This window comes from Lynx canadensis, chromosome C2 (genome assembly GCF_007474595.2).
Source record: "Lynx canadensis isolate LIC74 chromosome C2, mLynCan4.pri.v2, whole genome shotgun sequence".
In the NCBI taxonomy this organism is placed as follows: Eukaryota; Metazoa; Chordata; class Mammalia; order Carnivora; family Felidae; genus Lynx; species Lynx canadensis.
Window position 1 is genome coordinate 111,267,189 of NC_044311.2, and position 19,860 is coordinate 111,287,048.

Sequence of the window (19,860 nt, forward strand, 5' to 3'; positions counted from 1 at the left end):
TTGAAAAATGAGGAAGGATCATTCTGTGAAATACTACATATGGCATTAACAAGAGTCATGCAAATGAACAGTGCTCTGGTTGCTTCCATGATTAAACATTTCAATGATTCAGAATGGTTTTAACAATTACCTGAATGAAATTTTGCATTGACTAATAAACACACAGCCTCAGATTAAATTAGTGGATGCAAAATGTATAAATAAGACTAGCATAAGAAAAGACATCATGGTATAGCAAAGAAATGGGAAAATGTGCACTTGCACATAATATTATTAAAGGGCATAGATTAAAAGTACATATACCAGAATACTTCTATGAAGTTCTACCCCAGTTTCTACATTCTTCATAGGCATAGAATCTTTCCAACTATACATCAAGTATTACCAAGTAGTACTAGAATAAAACATGGAGAATTATTTGATCTGAATTCTGATAAAGTATGAAGTATCCTGGATTCCAGAATGAATAGAATATCCACAGAACAAAAGGTCTACATTAACTATGATGCACTTAGTGCAGGATACTATCTGATCAGATATGAAACATATTTCACATATTCTCTAGGCAAACTCTTTAGTTTCCATGTAATAAGTTCCTAACAGTAGCAGGTTCAGAAACATACAGGGCCAAAGAGTTGTCTTTTCGATAAAAATGTAAAATATCTGCAGCTCTAAATAATTGTTGAGTTCACGAAACAATAAAAAATTCATTAGCTCATATAAATTTACTAAATAAGGAGATGACAAGGTCTCAATTAACCAGCCAGAAAACTGTATTCAGAACTCTTCTGTAACATTTTCATTCGTTTGACAAATTTCTATTGAATGCGTACATGCTGGGCACTTCTCTAGGTGCTTTGTGTACATCTTCATGTACATGATGAACAACATGTACAAGAAAGAAAAGGGATGTGTCAATGAACAAAAAAAGATAAAGCTCCCACCTCCATGGAGGTGATATTCCAGTAGGAGAACCAGGCAATAAATAACATAATAAGCAACTAAATGATATTACAAATTAGAAGGTGGTTAAGTGATATGGGGATAAAAAGGAAGAGCAGTCTAAGAGAGGACTAGAAATGCAGAAGTGGGATGGTCAGGTAGACTTCACTGAAATTATCAGCCCTGAGCAAAACTACAAGGAGTTCAGAATATTAGCTCAGGGGCTCTTGGGGGACAGCATTCTAGGCAGAGTATGAGCAATTGGTCCAGAGGTCTGAAAGTGGAATATACCCAGCATGTGTGAGGTTTTTTTTTTTTTCTTTTTTTTCTTTTTTTTTTTTATATATGAAATTTATTGACAAATTGGTTTCCATACAACACCCAGTGCTCATCCCAAAAGGTGCCCTCCTCAATACCCATCACCCACCCTCCCCTCCCTCCCACCCCCCATCAACCCTCAGTTTGTTCTCAGTTTTTAATAGTCTCTTATGCTTTGGCTCTCTCCCACTCTAACCTCTTTTTTTTTTTTTTCCTTCCCCTCCCCCATGGGTTCCTGTTAAGTTTCTCAGGATCCACATAAGAGTGAAACCATATGGTATCTGTCTTTCTCTGTATGGCTTATTTCACTTAGCATTACACTCTCCAGTTCCATCACGTTGCTACAAAAGGCCATATTTCATTTTTTCTCATTGCCACATAGTATTCCATTGTGTATATAAACCACAATTTCTTTATCCATTCATCAGTTGATGGACATTTAGGCTCTTTCCATAATATGGCCATTGTTGAGAGTGCTGCTATGAACATTGGGGTACAAGTGCCCCTATGCATCAGTACTCCTGTATCCCTTGGATAAATTCCTAGCAGTGCTATTGCTGGGTCATAGGGTAGGTCTATTTTTAATTTTCTGAGGAACCTCCACACTGCTTTCCAGAGCGGCTGCACCAATTTGCATTCCCACCAACAGTGCAAGAGGGTTCCCGTTTCTCCACATCCTCTCCAGCATCTATAGTCTCCTGATTTGTTCATTTTGGCCACTCTGACTGGCATGAGGTGATACCTGAGTGTGGTTTTGATTTGTATTTCCCTGATAAGGAGCGACGCTGAACATCTTTTCATGTGCCTGTTGGCCATCTGGATGTCTTCTTTAGAGAAGTGTCTATTCATGTTTTCTGCCCATTTCTTCACTGGGTTATTTGTTTTTCGGGTGTGGAGTTTGGTGAGCTCTTTATAGATTTTAGATACTAGCCCTTTGTCCGATATGTCATTTGCAAATATCTTTTCCCATTCCGTTGGTTGCCTTTTAGTTTTGTTGGTTGTTTCCTTTGCTGTGCAGAAGCTTTTTATCTTCATAAGGTCCCAGTAATTCACTTTTGCTTTTAATTCCCTTGCCTTTGGGGATGTGTCGAGTAAGAGATTGCTACGGCTGAGGTCAGAGAGGTCTTTTCCTGCTTTCTCCTCTAAGGTTCTGATGGTTTCCTGTCTCACATTTAGGTCCTTTATCCATTTTGAGTTTATTTTTGTAAATGGTGTGAGAAAGTGGTCTAGTTTCAACCTTCTGCATGTTGCTGTCCAGTTCTCCCAGCACCATTTGTTAAAGAGGCTGTCTTTTTTCCATTGGATGTTCTTTCCTGCTTTGTCAAAGATGAGTTGGCCATACGTTTGTGGGTCTAGTTCTGGGGTTTCTATTCTATTCCATTGGTCTGTGTGTCTGTTTTTGTGCCAATACCATGCTGTCTTGATGATGACAGCTTTGTAGTAGAGGCTAAAGTCTGGGATTGTGATGCCTCCTGCTTTGGTCTTCTTCTTCAAAATTCCTTTGGCTATTCGGGGCCTTTTGTGGTTCCATATGAATTTTAGGATTGCTTGTTCTAGTTTTGAGAAGAATGCTGGTGCAATTTTGATTGGGATTGCATTGAATGTGTAGATAGCTTTGGGTAGTATTGACATTTTGACAATATTTATTTTTCCAATCCATGAGCAGGGAATGTCTTTCCATTTCTTTAAATCTTCTTCAATTTCCTTCATAAGCTTTCTATAGTTTTCAGCATACAGATCCTTTACATCTTTGGTTAGATTTATTCCTAGGTATTTTATGCTTCTTGGTGCAATTGTGAATGGGATCAGTTTCTTTATTTGTCTTTCTGTTGCTTCATTGTTAGTGTATAAGAATGCAACTGATTTCTGTACATTGATTTTGTATCCTGCAACTTTGCTGAATTCATGTATCAGTTCTAGCAGACTTTTGGTGGAGTCTATCGGATTTTCCATGTATAATATCATGTCATCTGCAAAAAGCGAAAGCTTGACTTCATCTTTGCCAATTTTGATGCCTTTGATTTCCTTTTGTTGTCTGATTGCTGATGCTAGAACTTCCAGCACTATGTTAAACAACAGCGGTGAGAGTGGGCATCCCTGTCGTGTTCCTGATCTCAGGGAAAAAGCTCTCAGTTTTTCCCCGTTGAGGATGATGTTAGCTGTGGGCTTTTCATAAATGGCTTTTATGATCTTTAAGTATGTCCCTTCTATCCCGACTTTCTCAAGGGTTTTTATTAAGAAAGGGTGCTGGATTTTGTCAAAGGCCTTTTCTGCATCGATTGACAGGATCATATGGTTCTTCTCTTTTTTTTTTGTTAATGTGATGTATCACGTTGATTGATTTGCGAATGTTGAACCAGCCCTGCATCCCAGGAATGAATCCCACTTGATCATGGTGAATAATTCTTTTTATATGCTGTTGAATTCGATTTGCTAGTATCTTATTGAGAATTTTTGCATCCATATTCATCAGGGATATTGACCTGTAGTTCTCTTTTTTTACTGGGTCTCTGTCTGGTTTAGGAATCAAAGTAATACTGGCTTCATAGAATGAGTCTGGAAGTTTTCCTTCCCTTTCTATTTCTTGGAATAGCTTGAGAAGGATAGGTATTATCTCTGCTTTAAATGTCTGGTAGAACTCCCCTCGGAAGCCATCTGGTCCTGGATTCCTATTTGTTGGGAGATTTTTGATAACCGATTCAATTTCTTCGCTGGTTATGGGTCTGTTCAAGCTTTCTATTTCCTCCTGATTGAGTTTTGGAAAAATGTGGGTGTTCAGGAATTTGTCGATTTCTTCCAGGTTGTCCAATTTGTTGGCATATAATTTTTCATAGTATTCCCTGATAATTGTTTGTATCTCTGAGGGATTGGTTGTAATAATTCCATTTTCATTCATGATTTTATCTATTTGGGTCATCTCCCTTTTCTTTTTGAGAAGCCTGGCTAGAGGTTTGTCAATTTGTTTATTTTTTCAAAAAACCAACTCTTGGTTTCGTTGATCTGCTCTACAGTTTTTTTAGATTCTATATTGTTTATTTCTGCTCTGATCTTTATTATTTCTCTTCTTCTGCTGGGTTTAGGCTGCCTTTGCTGTTCTGCTTCTATTTCCTTTAGGTGTGCTGTTAGATTTTGTGTTTGGGATTTTTCTTGTTTCTTGAGATAGGCCTGGATTGCAATGTATTTTCCTCTCAGGACTGCCTTCGCTGCGTCCCAAAGCGTTTGGATTGTTGTATTTTCATTTTCGTTTGTTTCCATATATTTTTTGATTTCTTTTCTAATTGCCTGGTTGACCCACTCATTCGTTAGTAGGGTGTTCTTTAACCTCCATGCTTTTGGAGGTTTTCCAGACTTTTTCTTGTGGTTGATTTCAAGCTTCATAGCATTGTGGTCTGAAAGTATGCATGGTATAATTTCAATTCTTGTAAACTTATGAAGGGCTGTTTTGTGACCCAGTATATGATCTATCTTGGAGAATGTTCCATGTGCACTCGAGAAGAAAGTATATTCTGTTGCTTTGGGATGCAGAGTTCTAAATATATCTGTCAAGTCCATCTGATCCAATGTCTCATTCAGGGTCCTTGTTTCTTTATTGACCGTGTGTCTAGATGATCTATCCATTTCTGTAAGTGGGGTATTAAAGTCCCCAGCAATTACCACATTCTTATCAATAAGGTTGCTTATGTTTATGAGTAATTGTTTTATATATTTGGGGGCTCCGGTATTCGGCGCATAGACATTTATAATTGTTAGCTCTTCCTGATGGATAGACCCTGTAACTATTATATAATGTCCTTCTTCATCTCTTGTTACAGCCTTTAATTGAAAGTCTAGTTTGTCTGATATAAGTATGGCTACTCCAGCTTTCTTTTGGCTTCCAGTAGCATGATAAACAGTTCTCCATCCCCTCACTCTGAATCTAAAGGTGTCTTCAGGTCTAAAATGAGTCTCTTGTAGACAGACAATAGATGGGTCTTGTTTTGTTATCCATTCTGATACCTTATGTCTTTTGGTTGGCGCATTTAATCCATTTACATTCAGTGTTATTATAGAAAGATACGGGTTTAGAGTCATTGTGATGTCTGTATGTTTTATGCTTGTAGTGATGTCTCTGGTACTTTGTCTCACAGGGTCCCCCTTAGGATCTCTTGTAGGGCTGGTTTAGTGGTGACAAATTCCTTCAGTTTTTGTTTGTTTGGGAAGACCTTTATCTCTCCTTCTATTCTAAATGACAGACTTGCTGGATAAAGGATTCTCGGCTGCATATTTTTGCTGTCTAGCACACTGAAAATCTCGTGCCAATTCTTTCTGGCCTGCCAAGTTTCAAAAGAGAGATCCGTCACGAGTCTTATAGGTCTCCCTTTATATGTGAGGGCACGTTTACCCCTTGCTGCTTTCAGAATTTTCTCTTTATCCTTGTATTTTGCCAGTTTCACTATGATATGTCGTGCAGAAGATCGATTCAAGTTACGTCTGAAGGGAGTTCTCTGTGCCTCTTGGATTTCAATGCCTTTTTCCTTCCCCAGTTCAGGGAAGTTCTCAGCTATAATTTCTTCAAGTACCCCTTCAGCACCTTTCCCTCTCTCTTCCTCCTCTGGGATACCAATTATGCGTATATTATTTCTTTTTAGTGTATCACTTAGTTCTCTAATTTTCCCCTCATACTCCTGGATTTTTTTATCTCTCTTTTTCTCAGCTTCCTCTTTTTCCATAACTTTATCTTCTAGTTCACCTATTCTCTCCTCTGCCTCTTCCATCCGAGCCGTGGTGGTTTGCATTTTGTTTTGCATTTCATTTAAAGCGTTTTTCAGCTCCTCGTGACTGTTCCTTAGTCCCTTGATCTCTGTAGCAAGAGATTCTCTGCTGTCCTGTATACTGTTTTCCAGCCCAGCGATTAATTTTATGACTATTATTCTAAATTCACTTTCTGTTATATTATTTAAATCCTTTTTGATCAGCTCATTAGCTGTTGTTATTTCCTGGAGATTCTTCTGAGGGGAATTCTTCCGCTTGGTCATTTTGGATAGTCCCTGGTGTGGTGAGGACCTGCAGGGCACTTCCCCTGTGCTGTGGTGTATAACTGGAGTTGGTGGGTGGGGCCGCAGTCAGTCCTGATGTCTGCCCCCAGCCCACCGCTGGGGCCACAGTCAGACTGGTGTGTGCCTTCTCTTCCCCTCTCCTAGGGGCGGGATTCACTGTGGGGTGGCGTGGCCCGTCTGGGCTACTTGCACACTGCCAGGCTTGTGATGCTGGGGATCTGGCGCATTAGCTGGGGTGGGTAGGCAAGGTGCATGGCGGCAGGGGGGGCAGGCTTAGCTCGCTTCTCCTTAGGTGATCCACTTCAGGAGGGGCCCTGTGGCAGCCGGAGGGAGTCAGATCCGCTGCCGGAGGTTTGGCTCCGCAGAAGCACAGAGTTGGGTGTTTGCGCGGAGCGAGCAATTTCCCTGGCCGGAACCGGTTCCCTTTGGGATTTTGGCTGGGGGATGGGCGGGGGAGATGGCGCTGGCGAGCGCCTTTGTTCCCCGCCAAACTGAGCTCTGTCGTCCGGGGGCTCCGCAGCTCACCCTCCCTTTGTCCTCCAGCCTTCCCGCTTTCCGAGCAGAGCTGTTAACTTATGACCTCCCAGACGCTAAGTCGCGCTTGCTGTCGGAACACAGTCCGTCAGGCCCCTCCGCTTTTGCAAGCCGGACTCGGGGGCTCTGCTTTTTTTTTCTTTTTTTTAAGATAAGACAATTACACCAAAATATGTATTGGAGGTACAAATCTCCTATTTAATTTCTGGAAATATCATCATATCCCACTTATGTAAATTGTAAACATAGGTCTATAATGCATGAGAAATACCTAGAATGAAGCTCATTATTTCTGGATAGCGGATTTTGGGTGATTTTTACCAACTTCTTTCCATTTCTCTGTATTATTAGTGTTTTAAGCCAATGATCATTATTAGATTTACATATACAATATATTTAAAGACCAAAAAAAGTCAACTTCTGTTTATACAAATTTACAAATGACTGAAGGAGCACACTGTGTTAGAAAAATACAAAACAAAAATCATTTATGTTTGCAGCTTCACTAGTATTTATTCCCTGTGCATGTGTAAATAAATACCTATGTACATTTTTTCTTCCTTTAGGAGGAAGATGAGAAAATAACATGGACTTTGGAATTAGGCAGACCTGGTTTAACTCTCAATTCCAACTAAACTGCACAGTGTTGGACATACTATCAAAATACTAAATTCTCCACTTGTAAAATGGGGATTCACATATTCATTAAATCTCTATTAAATGACCCCTAAATATCATTGTGGGTGCTAGGAATACTAATGAGAATGAGTAGGGAGACAGAATACATAGATGAGGAGATACAGCAACCTATGAATGCTGTGACAGATACCAGTGCCAAATTAATTTAAGGAAGGATTAATTAATTAATCCTAAGGATTAAGTTGGAGTTTACCAGGAGGCTAGGGTTGGGGCACTGAAGGGAGCACAATTAAATGTAAGGAGATGTGAAAGAACTAGTGTCAGGTATCAAAAAACTACTACAAGCACCACACCTCAGCACAGAGTTCTTGTGAGGCTTACCAATACAACACATGGGGCAATGATTTGACAGTGTGGGGTGTATGTACCCACACAAAATAGAAGTCATTTGTTCTTGAATCCTTGGGATCATCTTTGCCTCCTCCCTAGCCCTATATCTCAGTAGCTCTTCTTTTTCACTATTCTACCAAAGTTCATTATACCTCATTTGGCTGGACAGATCCAAACATAGTACTTAACCAGTATTGAATCCTTTCTATTACATGACTCTTGTCTAGCATGGTGTAAGCATTCGCCTGAGCAGTTCCCATACTGGTCTACTGCCCTATTGCTAGAGACATTGGACATGTCACTTACTCTCTCATGTCACTTACTCTCTCAAGCTACTTGTACCTAACAATGCAAAAAGAATAACAATGAATACTTTCCAAGTGCCAGGCATGGTACAAGCCCCACACATATATTGTCACGTTTGCATCTCATAACAACCTTACAAGAATGGTACTACCATGGGCCCCAATCCCTTACATACAATTTCAAAATCTACTGAAAAAGTACTGAAAGCCAGTAGTTTTAAAAATAAGTTTGTAACAAATTCACCAGATAAAACCTGAACTGAATGCATATAAGAGTATATATCATTTTTATTTCACTTCTAAATTCTCATATCACTTGCTATGGAAATACAAATGCGTTGTTTATGAGGCACTGCCTCAGACCTTGTTGGGGCGGTTGTCTAACACATCTGATTACTATACAACATAATCTTTCTAAAAGCTGAAAATGTCTAAATTTCAAAAAACCAATGTAAGAGTTTCAGATATCATGGATGAGCAAGCTGAGTTTAAATAACTTGTTCAAAGTCACATAGCTAAAATTTAGTCTAAAATTTAGGTCTCAAACCCAGGCGATTTGGTTCTAGCTCCTAGATTCTTAACTATCTAGCTAAACTTGCTCTGAGTGTCCAATAAATGCCAAAGATCTCCAAAGCTCTAGGGCACTGTCTCACTTAACTACCCTTCCTGCTTCAACTGAAGTAGACTTCTCATCATTTCCAAGACATATCTCCAGCTTTCCAACTTCGAAGTGATCTTTGCTCAGAATTCCCTATCTTCCGATGCTACTTTAACAATTCCTACCTATCTTTTCAAGCTCCGTTTAAATGTCATTATTTTCAAGATAATGTTCCAGATTTTCTCAATCACAAATGAGTTTTCTACCTCACTATTTATAGTACTTTGTATCTCTTTGGGGGGGAGGCACTAGACAAATTCAATTTCTTATTATAGTTATTTGTGAACTTGTCTCCTAACTGAACTGTGCCTTCTTTCAGGGCTGCGAAGGACCACATTCCATTCATCTTTATATCCCCAGAGCAATAGAACAGTGCTATGAATATCGTCATTGTTCCATAAATGTTGGTTGCAAGAATAAAGAGCTAACAGTATTTGAATGACTTTTGTAGTGATGTATATAGGTGATATTTAACTCTCAAACAATGACAAGTTTAATCTTTCCCTTTATAAAACATTACCATTTTCAAGAGGAATTTTCATAAAGAAAGGATTTTCTCTTGTTTCTCATGAGATTAAGCTTAAAAAAAGACTGGGAAAGAAAAACAAACCATTTCTATTTATGAACAACTAGACTCTAATGCTGGCTCATCACCTTGAACTTTAGTTCCCACACAGAAATTATCCTAGTAGAAAAGTGAACATCATAGACTCTTTTAACTCTGATAAATTTAGTTAGCATCTTTATATTTGAGCCATATATCAAGAGCTTTTTTAGTGTTTCCTCAAAAGATGGCCATAAAGAGAGAACACAGTGGAATTTCAGGTCCTTCTTATTTTTTCTAATCTTAAATAGTTTCTAAGAAATTATTAGACTTGCAAATTTTATTTTGTTCCTACAAGGGTACTGTTGAAGATGACATTTTATACTGATATATTATTCTGAATATACAAATTCTAAATGCTTTACTATAAAGAATTTATTTCTAATATTTTCCAGAGGTAGGTTTAAAAAAAGTGTTTTCTTTTGAAATGTCCATTTCTTATTTTATGTAATGAATGACTTTAGGTGGAATTATGAAGGACTTCAAAATGAAATACTAATCTTAAAGAGGACCAGCTGACATAATAATTTGCACATGGAAAGTTTGGCCTCTATTTTTCTTGCAGTTTTTTTTTTCCTTTTAGGTTAATGATGTATATATGCATATTATGCGCTTTGAACTGGCTTTCTAGTGATGGTTTCCTCCTTATTCCACCTACATTTGCAAATGACTGGCTAGGATTAGGCCATCAAACGAAACATGTTAACTGGTCCATAAAGAAACCCATCCAACAGTCCTGATCTCAGTAGTGTCATGCTCCATTCAAAAGTTCTATTATTTTTCTGAGTTAAATAGCTTGGTTAACATGTTTTATTATTTTTGCTACACACTTTAGGGTCTCTATGCTAAAATCACCTATTTTTGTTGTTGTTGTTGTTGTTGAAATGTATTCTGTGGAGACACCAAAGAAGAATTTTATTCCTTTCAAAGGCCCATGAGAACAAATCATTTAGGCATATTTACAACCTTTCTTCATATTTCTCATATTCAATCCATCCAATTCCTCTCTGACTTCCTTTGCATGGCCTATAGGCCCTCCTATTATACTGAACCATTGCAACATATCTTTAATTTGTTTCTCCTGCCTCAGATCTCTCTAATTTACCCTCCTGTCAACTGTTAGAAGGACCTTTCAAAAACGCGAAGCCATTAATGTTATTTCCTGGTTCAAATCTCTTCTCTGGCTTCCTGCTGTCTCTGGAATGGTCAGGAGCATTGTGTGACAGACTTTCTTTCCATGCTATGCTGATGCCTGCTCCTCTAGTCCTATGGTCCTAACAATACAACTGGGTACAGTTCATGCCAGGTTGCTTCATCCCTCCATGCCAGTGCCCAAGCTGTTCTATCTAGAACACAAGAAATAGCAGAAAATCTCAACATTTAACTATTTCTCTTGACATTTGTTGGTTGGGGCAAAAGGTGTGGAATGGCTGGTAAACATTTAATCTAAACTCAGGAGACCAGTCTCTGCCTTTCCTGGACTCAGGTCATCATGCTAACTTACACTGGTCTCTTCTTCACCTGCAAGCTCATTAGGATCACTTTCATTAGTGCTCTCAAACCAGGCACTTAATTAGAAAATGACTTTTGGGAGAAGTTCACCAGAAATTCTATGTATACTGCTCTTACCTCAAATGGACACAGGTTTTAGTACTTAGCACTAGTAATGCTGAAGTGCTCTACAGTAACAAGTCACACTATCATAAAAATATTCACATTTTTCATTCATTTAACAAGGTTGAACAATGTGGTTAGGCTTCTCTATCATTATTTGGAGAAAAAAATTCAGCAAAACTTGCCTATGGAAAGTGTTAGCCAACAAAGAGGCATAAAAATAGTCAAATTATGAATAAAGGAGTTTCTTTTTAAAAAAATTTTTTTTAAACGTTTATTTATTTTTGAGGCAGAGAGAAACAGAGCATGAATGGGGGAGGGTCAGAGAGAGAGGGAGACACCGAATCCAAAACAGGCTCCAGGCTCTGAGCTGTCAGCATAGAGCCCGACGCGGGGCTCGAACTCATGGACCACGAGATCATGACCTGAGCCGAAGTCGGATGCTCAACTGACTGAGCCACCCAGGCACCCCAGGAGTTTCTTAAATCTGTGTACAGAATGGTTTCAATTTATGCTGTATATACAAATAATACAGGCCAGTCTTTGAAAGAAATATGACTACTCTAAGTTATATATTTATGTTTAATACTACCATCTGGGGGTGCCTGGAAGGCTCAGTTGGTGGAGCAGAAGACTCGATCTCAGTGTTACAGGCTTGAGCCCCATGTTGGGTGTAAAGATTAAAAATAAAATCTTAAAACAAAAATTACCATCTAATCTTTAAGAACTTCAAGTTTACATATCTAGTCTCCTAAGATGGGAAAAAATTTCAAATGTGTTTTCTGCAAAATATGGCTTTCTAGGGAGGTGTCCATTTTTGACTACTTTGTATTGTTTTATATCTGGGTAGACCACCAGGTGACGTTTAGAATGAAGATAACTGTAACTAGAGTGTTCTACATGACAGCATTAGATAAATTTGGCTTTCTTTCCTTTTCATTCTTCCATGTTTAGCCAAAATAAAACCAATAGGCATACCTCAAAAGGGAATAATTTTAAAGTCTTTTCAAGTTCCAGTTACTAAGGGTTTGATTTAATAAGATTCTCAATGACTTGACTTTTCTAAAATGTTGCTTTACCTAACAAATAAGTTGCTTTGTTTACGTTCTTCATCCTAGAAATATTATTTTTTTTATTAAAAAAAGTCCAAGCCCCAACCAATAATTATTAAAGTTAAATACTATTCTTTAGGGGCTTTTCTTTCAAAGCAAAGATTTTGACTGTCACTTAAGCACATACTACACCTCAACTGTGAGCACCAACACCTGTGACCTGGGCAGAGAATGCCTACAAGTGGGGGGCCATGTCTTAAGCTACTTATTTAATCTTCCAGTCCTTACCGCTCAGTGCCTCTGGCACCTACAGAATGTTCAGTGAGAGTCTGTTCAATGAAGACTGAATGAAATGTCCACAAGTAGCAAGTGGAGGTAGTAGAATGAATAAGATTGTTGATCTATAAAATACCTTAAATTCATTAAAAAAAAAAAAAAAAAAAAAAAAAAAAAAAGGAACAGACCAAACCCCAGCTGCTTTCAACAATTATGCTACAGTTGTTTGTGCTTTACTTTCTAACCATAACAGTACTTCTAAAAGTAGTTAACTTATTAAGTTATCACTGTATCCTGAAGGGTAACTGACACATTTATCACTTAATCTACAAGTGGAGAAACTGAAATCTAGCTAGAGAAAAGGAGAGAGACTGAGAAACAGAGATGGGGGTGGTGGGGTGAAAAGGAGAGAAAGAGAGAGAGATTTATTGTACAGGAAAAGGAATATTTCACAATGAGTTCAGACTTCCATTTTCACATTCACCTGGTACAGTTCATGATTCATGGTTAGAACCCATACTCTGGAACCAGACTGCCTAGGTTTGACTCCTGGGTCTGTTATTTACTAATAGTGTGATCTCACAAACACCATGTGCCTGTTTCCCTTAACTGACTAGTGGTGATCATAATAATACCTACTTCATTGGGTTGGTCAAAGGATTAAATTAAATAATATATATGTAAAATTCTTAGAACACTATGTAAATCACTGGAAGTTCTGTTTAAGTGTTTGCCATTATTATTATTATTATTAGTAGTAGTAGTAGTATTCTTTCAACTAAGCCAGTGAAAACGAAATTTATTTTGGGGGTTAGAGTGGGGGCATGTGTATTATGTGGAATTCTTTCTTGAAAACCGAACATTATGTAGAACCTATTTATTTAAAACAGATAAAAGCAGTTTTCACTTTTAAAAAAAATTAAGCTTTTAAAAACTTTTTTTAAATGTTGGGGCACCTGGATGGCTCAGTCGGTTAAGCATCTGACTTCAGCTCAGGTCATGACCTCATGGATCATGGGTTCAAGTCCCGCATTGGGCTCTGTGCTGACAGCTCAGAGCCCGGAGCCTGCTTCAGATTCTGTGTCTCCCCCGCTCCCACCCACCCCTCCCCTGCTTATGCTCTGTTTTCCTCTGTCTCTCAATAATAAATAAACATTAAAAAAAATAAAAAAAATTCTTTTAATGTTTATTTATTACTGAAAGAGAGAGGAAGAGACAGAGTGTGAGGTGGGGGGAGGAGCAGAGAGAGGAAGACACAGAACCCTAAGCAGGCTCCAGGCTCTGAGCTGTCAGCACAGAGCCTGACACAGGGCTTGAACTCATGAACCATGAGATCATGACCTGAGCCGAAGCCAGGCGTTTAGCCAACTAAGCCACCCAGGTGCCCCATAAAAAAATTAAAGCTTTCTTTAAAAAGCCAACCTAATTAATCAAAAGGCTTGAAACAGATATAGCAACACTTTTTGTCTCCAAGTAGAATTATTACAAATATGTGAAAACTGCTTATATTTACATAAGTATAAATCCAGAAAAGAACAATATGTACTAATATTTTGACGTCATGATGCAGCATACTAGCCCTTCACTTGTTACTACACAAGTAAGTGGTGTGCTGTGAAGACACTGACATTTAACTGACTGCTGTGTATTTGTGGTTGCAAAGAGTGACCCCTGTTTTTGCAATTTTACATGTGTGGATACACACAGGGCTGCATTTGGGTATGCAGAGCTACACCCTTCCTATTCAAGTTTATGCTGGTATTAAAGTTTAAAGATAATGTGACGTAGTGGCAGACTTCATGAGGTCTAAAAAAACCCCAACAAAATAAATGAACAGAACAACATAGTTATTTAAGTTGGTAACTCTCCAATGTGATGACTTTGGTATGTAAGTCATTTTAGTGATTTATTAAAATTCCTAGACAGGTAAAATATTCATAAAATAAAATTTGAATCATATGTTTGTGGAACTCCTAAAGAGCACAGAGTAGAACCATTTAAAAACCATTGGACTGGAATTCTGATTTCACCTAGCATATAGAAAGCAGAAAAGAATGTCACACCCTAAAAAGAGGAAAAAGCTGAACAAAATATAAAACATAGCACTCCTTGAGCCCAGAGAGCTGAGGTCACAGGGTAAATAGCCTGAAGTCTAAGAAAGGACAGGATCCTCCAAGGAAATTTAGAACCTGTGGACTGGCTCACCTGTGGCAGAACACAGAGCAAGAGACATCAGGCACTACAAGCAGCCAAGAATTCTGCTATATATATAAGATATTGCTAAAGGACAATTACAGGTTGGAGCAAGAATCCAGAACTCTTGGGAGCCTCAATTACAAGGGTGTTCAAACCCACTTCCCAGAGTTCCCATCAGGTTCTCACGAGAAAGACTGAAATGGTAGGAAACCAGAGAAAGCTTCTGAGCAGAAGAGAACAAGACAGAAGAAATGTTTGAAAGGACAATGGTCACAATTTTTCCAAAAAACAATTAAAGACTTCAAATCACAGGTCCAAAAAACCCAGAGAATCATAAGTAGGATAAACAACAATAAAATCATGTCACATTCAAACTGTTGAAAACTAAAAATAAAGAGGAAATCTTGAAGACAGCTAGGAAAAAAAAAAGACCCAGTACATAAAGAAGAATAAAGAATTGTAGCAGACTTTTTGCCACAAGCTGTGCAAGCCAGAAGCCGATGAAGTAACATCTTTAAAGTGTTAAAAGAAAACCACTGGGCTTAGACTGTTAATTTTTAGAGTAAAGCCTAGACCTAGCAATCTAGCAATCTGGCTGCAGTTCCCTTGTGGAGTTACTGTTCCTAAGTTCATGGTGTCAATATGTTTGTTTCGGACATGGCTTAATAATTTACCCACAACACCCAATAAAAAGGCATCACCATATTATCATCCAATTCTATCCTGTATGCATGATTTCTGTATAGCTGTTGTTTAGTTATAAGCAGGAATGTGTAGCATAGGTAGGTCACCGTATCTTTTTCCTCTCTTCAAATAGACCAATAGTATCACACACTTATAACGCCTTACTATGCTCTACTCTCTAAGTGCTTTATATCCATTAAAAGTAAGACATTGTAGGGGCACCTGGGTGGCTCAGTCGGTTAAGTGTCCAACTTCAGTTCAGGTCATGATCTCGTGGTCCGTGAGTTCAAGCCCCATGTCAGGCTCTGTGCTGACAGCTTAGAGCCTGGAGCCTGCTTTGGATTTTGGATCTCCTTCTCTCTCTGCCCCTCCCCCATTTGCACTCTTGTCTCTCTCTCTCTCAAAAGTAAAATAAACATTAAAATTTTTTTTTTAAAAAGTAAGACACTGTATTACTGTTTGCTTGCTACCCAGAGAACATATGCAAAAATGTATATTGTCGATTTTTTAAAAACTTTCTTTCTATAATCCACTGAGTATTTGGCATGAAATGACACAAATATACTCAGGATTGTTGAAATGCTTCTCTTCCCAGACTATTCTACCTAAAATAGAACTCTCTCTTCCTCCAGGTCCCCTAGTACTGGGGTCACTTTCTAACTGCTTGTTCTAGTTTATTTTTTAATAGCACTCATTACTATATGAAATATTGTATTTATTTATTTGCCTGTCCCTTATTAGTCTCCTGACTAGAATGTACAACAGAAGGGACTTTGTTTCTCTTGGTCACTCACTGCTGTATCTCCAGCACTTAGAATGGTTCCTGGAACTAGACAGAATTCATTATGTATTTGTTGAATAGATGCACAAACGGATAAGTGAGTACGTGAACACATAAGAGAAATCCCTTTCACCTAAGGAATCTGGTAAAGTTGGGATGGGGAAGAGCAGAAGCAGGTGGAAGTTGAAAGCCTGCTAGGTAGAAAGTGCTTCACTGGCTTAACTGAGATCATGTACTAAGATGCTCAGCACAGTCCCTGGAACGTTAGCAGACAGTCAATATTACTGATTGCAACTACTGATTGTTGTTCTTATCTCATGAGCTTGTCTTAAGAAAGCATTGAGGATTCCCTTTCGAAAAGGTTCAACTACACACTCATGTTTCCAGACGTAGGAAGTGGTAGACCCAGATATGGCAGACACCAGAGTCCATGCCCAGAGGTGGGAAAGAGAACACTGAAATGTTCATTATCTATCTCTTTGAAGCTTGCTCATGTACTCATTTTTCTTCTTGCCTCCTGAGGGCTAAATTATAATCTTGAGTTTAATATAATGAATGAATTTTAATTACATGTCCTAAAACTATAAGCTCTTTCTTTTTAATTGCGTTTTAATTCTTGCTCTCTCTCTTTTAAAGTTTATTTATATTGAGAGAGAGAGTGCACATACAAGTGAGGGTGGGCAGAGACAGAGGGACAGAGACAGAATCTCAAGCAGGCTACGCCTTGTCAGCACAGAGCCCGACGTGGGGCTCGATCACACGAACATGAGATCATGACTTGAGCCAAAATCGAGAGTCAGACTCAACTGACTGAGCCACCCAGGTGCCCCTATTCTTGCTTTCTAACTTGTTTGACTTGACAGACTTAAAGTCAACAAGGTTTAAAAAAAAAAATAAGCTTTACTAAAATTACAAAGAAATATCAGCTTTATGAAGCCCACTAAAAACTGCAGGTCCACATCATAATAAATCAACCTGTGCTTGAAAGTACAAACTGTATATACTGGCACCCAATTCAGCTAAGATAAAAATGACAAGTCTTTCAATGATAAATTGTCCTCTCCATATTATCCAATGGAAATATTCATATTGTCCAATACCTACAAGCAATTAGAAGGATTGAGTTTAACTTTCAAATTAAAAGACCATTAAAATGGAGCAATCTGTCTCTGAAAATTCAGAGAACCTTCTTGGTCTTAAGCTTGGAAGGAATATGGTACATAGTTTCAGATTTCCTTTTATCACAGAACAATCCAGCCAGCTATTTGGAACTGAAGACTGGAAAAAACTGGGATAAAATACAATTGTAAACTATGTAGGGTCTTTTACAAGTTATTTATGAATTATACATTATCAATCAAGGACAGCTAAACTTTAGACCAAATCTGTCCCACCCCCCCTCACCCAGACCCCAAATACTAGGCCTAGGAAAAGAGGTACTGAACATTTGACAGGATGCCTACATCCAAAATTTCTACCTTGCTCACTGCTACCTAAACCACTGTTTACATGCAAATACATTTCTCTCTTATCAAGTGTGTAGTGTGTCCGTTATCCTCCTAACCATGATGGGGGTGGGGAGCATTTGCTTTCAGTCTATTACTTACCTACAGGATGTGAGGATGAATTCTATAAGACTGGGGACAGAGATATTGGTATGTTCCATATAATTAAGCAGACATTAAATGCCTACCAATAAAATCTGGTAATACAATTAAAAATGTCAAAATAACACCTGAGGAGCACCTGGGTAGCTGAGTCGGTTAAATATCCAACTCTCGATTTCAGCTCACGTCATGATCTCACAGTCGTAGGATGAAACCCTGTGTCACGTTCTGTGCTGAGCGTGGGGTCTGTTTGGGATTCTCCCTCAATCTGTCTCTCTTCCCCTTTGCTCTCCCCCTTTCAAATACCCACTCCCAAACCAAAATAAAAAACCAAATAACACCTGAAACTAATCTAACATTGTGAGTCAACTATACTCAAATAAATAAAATTAAAAAAAATAAAAAGTCAAAATAGGCAAAAAATAAAAAAATAATTTGCGTATGTATTTAGACCCGTATATTTTAGATTAGTTTTATATGAGTATATAGTTCAATATTTGGAAAGAGACTCAATTAACACTCGTATTGAGATGGGATTTATAGAATTAAGGTATTAAAACAAACCAGCTTTTGAAATGTGTTACTCTGCATACACACAAAAAAATCAGTGTTTACTTACTGACCTCTTATTAAAAATGAATTCTCAAACCAGTATTTAAGAGTTTTTAACACATCCACTAATTCCTTATAGAGATCACAGGAAAAGAGAGAGACAGAGAAATATTTTCATTTATTTCCTTTATGCCATGAGTACATAATGTTCCTAATTTCTCACCAAATTCACTGAGTTCTAAAACAGATCTTGAAATCTAAATTTCAGCTTTTTTTTCATCCAGGTAGCCTCATTTTGCCCTTCATCTTTCTTAAAAATTGTCATTCCATCCATTACTCTTATAGTTCTGCACCTAATTTTGTGACTAGATAAAAGGAAAGCTCTTAGTGGTTTCTGCTCCAAATTCTCTGGCCTGTTTCTGGCTCTTGGCTTTTATTGCCATAGCTGTGAAGATCAAAAGATGCTCTTTGCTGAAGTGTTTACTGCCTGTAACATACCCTCTCACAACAAAGGAGTTCATTATTTACATCTAACATGAAAGAAAAAGTTCTAAAGTAAAAGGCCTGCATTAGACAGATGCAAGTGATAGAATTTTCTTGCCCCACACTCATGGAAATTCACATCATTAACACCCAGTCAATCTAAATGTCTTCAAGAGCAAAAAAACATCTTAGGGAGGGGGTTGTAACTCTGGCTTTCTTATGCAGTTCTCTGGCTTTACTGGTACCTTCAATCTTCCCCAAAACGGTGGTGACATGGGCTTATTTCACAAGCATAGAAAGATCTCGCGACAGCCTGTGGAAACATGAACCATTATTTACACTGGAAAGAATGACTGGGAGCAGCTGTGCCCAGAAGTAGACAGCAGTAGAGGTAGAAAATGGGACTGTGTCGCCAATCTGTTATTATTGTAATAACTAATGGAAAGGAATAAAATGGATTACCAGTGCTAAATCAAACTGGGAGGTTTCCGATGCTGCTGCTGGACACTGGCTTCTCACGGTTTATGATATCATCAGACTTCTTGATGAATTTACAGTCTGGTAATCCTACCATGGCATTAGTTTTCCACATGCAAATCCCTGGAATCTAAGTAAAGTTCAGCAAATGAAGAGGACTAGAGTACTCCATTGGGTCAAGTTTATTTCAACATAAGGGAAGGCAAAGACTGGTTTTCCTCCTACTCCTTATCAATTTTATTAAGCCCAGGAAAAGATTTGTTTGAATGACATCTTTTTCTATAACTTTGTGTATTTATTTGTCTATACCTTTTTTCTCTGCAATATTATTATCCTTTTCCTATTAGAACCAGATCCTCTCATTAATAATATTTGTACTGATTCACTTACTGTTTAGCCAGACTTCATTATTGATATTTAACCACTTTACCCATTTGTTGAATATACTCCCTGTCAGTGTGCTAATTATGTGCCTAACGCACATTTTTCACCTAGGCTACATATACTAGGCGAGGAGCTAGGGCTATGTAATTCTACCTACACAAGACCCACCAGAAGACTGTGCAGGTGGCTTTTTAGGATGATCTAAATGCAGAGGACCCAATGTGATCATTCGTCCATTCATTCATTCACGCTAGAAAGCTACTCTGCTCCCTTTTATGGGAGTGATATTGCAGGCAGAGGGCTGCTCTCAGCAGCTGGAGAGTCAGGG

The 19,860-nt window shown here is 38.2% G+C and overlaps 1 protein-coding gene across 2 annotated transcripts in view; it reads right to left on the reverse strand.

The window, feature by feature from the left end:
* CMSS1 (cms1 ribosomal small subunit homolog) overlaps positions 1–19,860 on the reverse strand; it is a 390,723-nt gene that overhangs the window by 203,160 nt on the left and 167,703 nt on the right. The gene's annotated exons all lie outside the window — the stretch shown is intronic.